Source organism: Tupaia chinensis, unplaced genomic scaffold, assembly GCF_000334495.1.
Source record: "Tupaia chinensis unplaced genomic scaffold, TupChi_1.0 Scaffold147218_1, whole genome shotgun sequence".
Taxonomy (NCBI): Eukaryota; Metazoa; Chordata; class Mammalia; order Scandentia; family Tupaiidae; genus Tupaia; species Tupaia belangeri.
The window spans coordinates 1,092,947-1,100,417 of NW_006207069.1; positions in this window are offsets into that span (position 1 = coordinate 1,092,947).

The window sequence follows — 7,471 nt, forward strand, 5'->3', positions numbered from 1 at the left end:
GGAAAAAAAGAAAAAAACCTAGATACTGATCTTTTTTTTTTTTTTTTTTGTTTTCTTTTCTTTTTCTTTTTTTTTTTTGGAGGTGTTTTTGCTCTAGGGCACATGCGCTCACCAGACAGAGACAGAGAGACAGAGAGACAGAAAGCAAGAAATCACCGCAATCCCTTCTCCTCTGTTCTCCCCTCGGGATCTTGGGCATGCATGCACACACGCCTGCTGATCTATTATATTTTAATTATAAATGGTATACCCATGGTTTAAAGAATATTAATTATTTATTTCTGAATATGTCAAGGAAAATAAAACCAATGTCAGTTATTGTTGGTTTGTTTGATATTATGTTTTAGAAAACGGATTGTCCCTCAGTTTGTGTTTTAGAAATTGGTCTTAGTTGGTAGTGATTGGTTTTCCAAAAAAATTCATGTGTTGGGATTGATTACATTGTCTGTATTGTAAAAATGTTAAGCAAGAATATAATTTCTTCATCATGTCCCAGGGTGGGACCACTGAATGTGACAGTGTTGTTGGGGAGGGCTGGAGTTCAATGACTCAGCTCTGGTAGGGCATAGAAGCAGAAAAAATAAGACCAGAATAACGGAGTGAAAGCCACATGGATACAGACTATGCTCTGCTCTGTTGGAAATTCTGCCTTTGAACTGCCCAACCACCATAAATGTGATTCAAACTAAATTTCTAGTCTCTTAAATGCTTCAAGTCTCAAGTATGTCTATTAGCTACATACTAACAGACTAAGACAAATAGTTTATTTTGTTTTTTCCTATTGAGTATAACATGGTGCCAAATTGATTTCTTTGTGTGTTTTTACTAAATCTGTTAATCTCTTAAAACTATGTGTGTATCAAGTGATCAAATGGCAACATTTTTAAGTCTAATTGCGTTAGGACGAATTGAAAAAATTACCTCATGTATTTTCTGCCCAGTTTGGTTTCTATACTAATAGTTGGAATATATCTGTTTAAATATTTCTTGCAGTGTTTAGAGAAACAATAACTGAAATGCTAAAAACTCAATGCAATTAGTTTGCAATTGTTGCAATTTGATTTAGATTAAATGCTTCATGTTAACATTTTAAATGACTCCTCTTTACATACAAAAATGTTAAAAATGAAAACTCCAGTGTCTCATTTAAACTAGTTCTTATTTTTTAAATTATCAAGATTTTGTAAGAAAAAATAATAGATTGTACAAAAAAATCATTTGTCTGGCATTATTTTTCTAAATTTTATTCATTAAAATTATTCCTATTTAATTTGACCAGAGAAAGAGAGAAAGGGAAAGTAAGAAAGCAAGTTGCCAAGTCCAGGATTCAAACCAGGGGCAGCCATATGGGAGTCTACCACCTTAACCACCATGCCACTTGCTGGCCCCTGTCTGAGATTATATTATGATAATTCTGTTGTTATTATAAAACTTAGAGGCACAGCAGTGGCCAAATATTCTCATTCAAACTTAAGTACTTAGGCTAATAAAACAATGTGTTTTGTGAAACACCTTATTATTTTCACTTAAAAAATAGTTTAGTTTTGCTACCTTACAAGTTCTTAGTTTCATCATGGTATTGGAGGAGTTTTCAGGTAATAATTAACAAATAATTTTTTTCAGTATTTCTATTAATGGCATGATCAAGCCTATTTCAATTGGCTTTTTTTTAAATCATTTGTAGCTGAAAGCATGTTAACAAACAAAATTATTTCAACTTTATACATGAGCAAGGAAATTTCAAACGGTGAGCTAAATCACCCTTGATCTCAATACCAGTAGCTTATCCATTGTCTTTAATCCCAGAATTAATATCAGTCTGTAAAGTATGCTTGATCCAGTCAAAACCTTTTATTCTAGTAACTAATAGTTTTTGAAATACTTTTTAAAAAGATTTATTCAATTTTGTTTATTATTAGTATTACCTTTTAATTAGTCATAGGGTAGGTACAATCATTAGAGAGAGACAGAGACTGAAAAAAAGGAAAAAATTGAGAAATTAAGCTGCCAGGTTCAGGACTTGAATCATGATCAGTCATGTGGGAGTTTAGTGCCTCAACCACCACACCACCTGCTGGCCTGAACTATATGTGTATTTAAAGTATTGAACTTATCATTAAATTAAACACAGTTAATGGGTAACTTAAGTGGGTATAAGAATTTGAAAAGTGCATAAATGAAAAGAAATAAATACTGTAAAAAAGGGTCTGTGATAAATCTATATAAGAAAGTGCAGTATTAATGTGTGTGGACAAACTATTTGTGCTTATTAATGCATTTCTTTGGAAACAAGATACAAAGAATAATGGAGAATTATAGAAAATAGCAAAAAGTCTTCCACCATAAGAAAATAACAAGTAAAAACAAATGTGAATTGAAATTGTTTGTAGAAAGTGATTTCAAAAAAGATGTATGTGGGCCTATAATGAAAAACTGGATGAGCTTCCCTTCCAAAATTATGAGTCTATAGCACAAAGCCAAGTTTACAAAACAAAACTGAAAGACATCTGTGACCTTCGGTAATTCAGGAATCATAAACTGAGAGCAAAAATAAACACAAACCATTTTTTGTGGGGGTGGGTCCAAATGCACTCACCAGAGACAAAGAGAGGGAAAGTGAGTAGGCTCCCCCTAGCCGAAATGGCTACACCACATCACTTCTCTTCCATTCTCTAGAGATTTGGGGCATGTAACCACACTCGCTGGGTTGGGACTGGAGCCATGCAGTCAGCCATGTGGAATCCAGCCACCTTAACCTTTACCATTTGTGCGATCTGTTGGCCAACAAACTGATTTTTTTTGAGAGGTTTTTGCTATAGGGCTCATGTGCTCGCCAGAAAAATAGAGAGAGACAGAGAAACAGCAAAAAAATCACCCCCCGGGGAGGATGGCCATACTACAATCCCTTGTCTTCCATTCTCCACTTGGGATACTGCGCACACATGCACACATGCCTGGCATGAGTTTAAGCCACCAGGTCCGGGACTTGAACCACAGTTGACTACATGGGAGTCAAGAGACACAGACATTACGCCATCTGCTGGTCTCACAAACTGAATTTTTTTTTTTTTGGAGAGATTTTCACTGTAGGGCGCGTGCGCTCACCAGACAGACAGAGAGAGACATAGAGACAGAAAGCGAGAAATCACCCCCCAGGGGGGATGGTCACACCGCAATCCCTTCTCCTCCATTCTCCTCTTGGGATCTTGGGCACGCACGCACACGTGCCCGGCGTGAGTTTTAAGCCACCGGGTCTGGGACACGAACCACGGTCGACTACGTGGGAGTCCAGCGACATAGCCATTACGCCAACTGCTAGTTCCCACAAACTGAATTTTTTAAAGTTAAATTGTAATATGCAAAAAGCACTTAAAGATTTCAGTATGAATATTCAACATTACTATATCCTTGCTTATAGTCTAGTTGAGTTTTTCTTTTTTTTCCATTATGCTATTATACTATTTTTTTCAATTTTTTATTTCATTTTCTTTTATACATTCAATCATGTTATTTAGCTTACAAAGTGAATATTTCAACATGTGAACATTTCTCCCTAGCCCAGGTGATCAAACTATTAAATTATCTTCAGCAGATAATGCCACATTCCTTTGTCCCATTAATGCTTTGCTTCTCAATGTCCCTTCTCAGATTCTTTCACACACACTATATCTGGTATTCACATCTATTTACTGTGTTTCTCTATCCTTTAGTCAATCAATTTCAGTCGTAGAGTGCGGACACTTGGTATATATTAAGTGGGGACATGCAATGTCTCTTCTTCATAGCCTGGCTTGCTTCACTCAGCAGTAAATCTTTCATATTCCTCCACTTTCTGTCAAAAGCCAGAGGTTTTTTGTTTGTTTGTTTGTTTTATGACTGAATAGTATTCCATGAGATTTTTTCTTAATCCTGGGTCTGCTTCTTTATAATTTCTGATTCATTTGAACTAACAGCATTAGTGATTTCTTTAACATTTTAAAATCAGATATTCTTGTGTTACTAGGTTATTGGATTCATCTTATAACAATATGTTATAAATTGGGACCAGCAGTTGGAGTAATGGCTATGTCGCTGGACTCCCATGTAGTTGACTGCAGTTTGAATCCTGGACCCAGTGGCTTAAACTCATGCTGGGAGCATGTGCATGTCTGCCCGAGATCCCGAGAGGAGAATAGAGGAGAAGGGATTGTGGTGTGGCCATCTTCCCTGGCGGGTGATTTCTCACTTTCTGTCTCTCTGTCTCTCTCTGTCTTTCTGTTGAGTACACATGCCCTATAGCAAAAACCTCTCCAAAAAATAATGTTACAAATCAATTATCAATGTTCATATTTTTGTAAAAATTGTATAATTTTTATTTAACATGAAAAGAGGGGTGATGATTGAATAAATAAAACTTTTGTGGGGCCAGCACTGTCAGGGAGGTTAAGGCACTTGACTCCCACATAGCAGGCCATGGTTCAAGTCCTGACCAAGTGACTTGAGAATCAACACAAGGCATATCTGCAAGTGTACGCAAAATCCTAAGAAGAGAGTGGAGAAGGGATTGTGGCATGGCAATTTCCTGAGGGGTGACTTCGCACTTTCCCTCTCTCTGTCTCTCTCTTTCTGGTGAGCACACATGCATATGGTAAAAAAAAAAAATGTTATAAAAGAAATAAAACATTTGAAAAGAAATAATAAGCTTCCCAGTACCTTGGTGACATTAAGCACAGAACCGCCTCATCAAGCATAGATGGAATAAAGTTACATTGACTAGAGAAAGGATATAGCCAAGTTAGGAAGATTTTTTTTGTTTGTTTGTTGTTTTATTTTATTTTTTGCTGCCTTATCATGTAATTTTGGAACCACAGACAAAGGAGGATATTGACTCTGCTATCTTACTTGATTGAAATATTGTCAAGGGATTTCATTTAAGTGATTGCACTTCTTGTAGTACAAGGTGCTTCATCAGTATAAAACAGCACAGAGTAATTTCAAGAGGGGGTTGACAAGGTGTCTGGCAACATTTAGGTCAGGAAGACAAATGTTGTCTATCTGCCCTTGGTTTATAGACTGTGACTCTACATGACTACACTTGATACAAAATCCACTTTTTCCTGTAGTGGAAAAGATCATGCTTCCCTCAGAAAAGACATAAAATTCTGATTCCATGTTGTTTTACAGACTTAGTCATTTATTTTTTTGCTGAACCAGTAAAACCGGCTGTACAATATTATCCTTGAACAAAAAGTGGAGAAGAAAGTCTTGCACTATTTTAGCTGAAATTGTAAAATGACAAAATTGGCATAAAAAGAAAAATGTTCTAAATTTGGGAGTAAAATGCCATTAATATGTTTCTAAATACATTTAAACCATTAATAAAATGACCCACATATTTTCACACCATCATTGAAAATAAACTGTTTCCACTAAGGATTAGTATTACACCTTTTCATTGTTATGGTAATATTATGTATATTTTTCAAGGCCCATCTTATCTATCACATCCTTCATAAACCCTTCCCCTCATTTATAGATAAGTGCTTTTAATTTGCTTACAATAATTCAGCAAACAAAAGATAATTTGATTTAGTTTATAATCTCCGCAATGCACAATATTACTTTTTGTTTTTTGAGAGGTTTTTCGCTATAGGGCGCGTGCGCTCGCCAGACAGACAGAGAGAGACATAGAGACAGAAAGCTAGAAATCACCCCCCGGGGGGATGGTCATGCCGCAATCCCTTCTCCTCCATTCTCCTCTCGGGATCTTGAGCATGCACGCACACGCGCCTGGCATGGGTTTTAAGCCACCAGGTCTGGGACGCGAACCGCTGTCGACTATGTGGGAGTCCAGTGACATAGCCATTATGCTAACTGCTGGTTCCCGACAATATTACATTTTGATATGTTAAGACGCAAATGGGTGAAGAAATTAAGTGAACATTTATGCTATTGTAATGAGAAGAATGACTGAATATATTTACAAATATTAAAGTATAAAGTAAATTTGATTGAGATTATATTCATTATGAGAAAAATTTAAATAAAATTCACTACCAATTAAGTAAAAAATTTTCAGATTTTATTTCTTTGTTACTGATTTAAATATGAGCTATTTGTTTCTTGAGTTAAAGTACACGTAACATAAAGTTTATGGTTTTACATGTTTGCCTGTAGTGTTTAGTGAATATTGGATCCTTGGGAAAGTCATGACACATTTTGCATAGAATCCAGCATGACTTTGTCAATAATCTAATATATTCATGTTATTGTGTGAACATTACCATATTCCATTTCCAAAACATTTTCATCTTTCCAAAATGAAACTGCATAAATTAAGCAATAATTCTGCCTGGGCTTATATGTGATTGCTAGCTACTTGAGCATATAAGTAAGGTAGGCATAAAACATATTAGAAATGTGCTATAAGAATAATAATGCAAAATGGCATTTATTGGTTTAGAAATTACTTTAAAAATATTGACATTATGTTAAGCTCTATGTGTTTATAGTACTGCATTAAACTTAAATTTCTATACAAAATACAACTTTCCTATGCAATTTACAACAATAATAATTGAACAGGACTAGTTCTTTGGCACAGTGGTAATATGCTGCTCAAGGGGAGCTGAATCCCACATGGCAACTATGGTTTGACTCTCTGACCAAGTCAACCTGAGACATGGCACTGTGGAAAACAATATGGAAGTTCCTTAAAAGTCTACATATAGATCTAGCATATGACTGAATAATCCTTCTCCTTGGTATTTACCCAAATGATAGGAAAATAGTCAGAAAGACACTTGTCCATGCATGTTCATGGCAGCATTATTCACAATTGCTAAGACATGTAATCAAACTACGTGCCCAAGAACTGATGACTAGATTGAAAAACTGTAGTAAATACACACTGTGGAATACTACTCAGTCACTCAGCCGTAAGGAACAAGGAGACCCTGTCCTTTGATTTAATGTGGATTAATATATTGGGCTGCCGAAAAGTTGTGACAAATTTCGTATAGAAAAACATAAAAAAATACATCATGATTTTTCTGACAATGCAATAGAAGACTTAATGCTAAGCAAATAAGTCAGTCTTTGAAAGACAAACACTGAATATCTCCATTAAATCCATTAACTATATCCTGAATATCAGCACTGTATGGCAGCAATGAAAGATTTGAGGATATGAAAATAGGGAGGACAAGTTTAGATACCAGAGATAATAAGAGAGGGGAGTGGATGATAGAAGATATGTGGGAGGGACAAGGGGAAGAAATGTTTAATAGACAAAAGAAAGTGAAGGAGTCTGTTGAAAATTATGTACATAGTAATATCATTGATTTGATTGTCAGTTACTACCTGTATTATTTGAAAAACTATATATATTTGAAAAAAACTATCTAGTTATATATAACTATATATATAACCATATATAAAAAACTATATATATATACACACACACACACATAACTATATATATATATATATA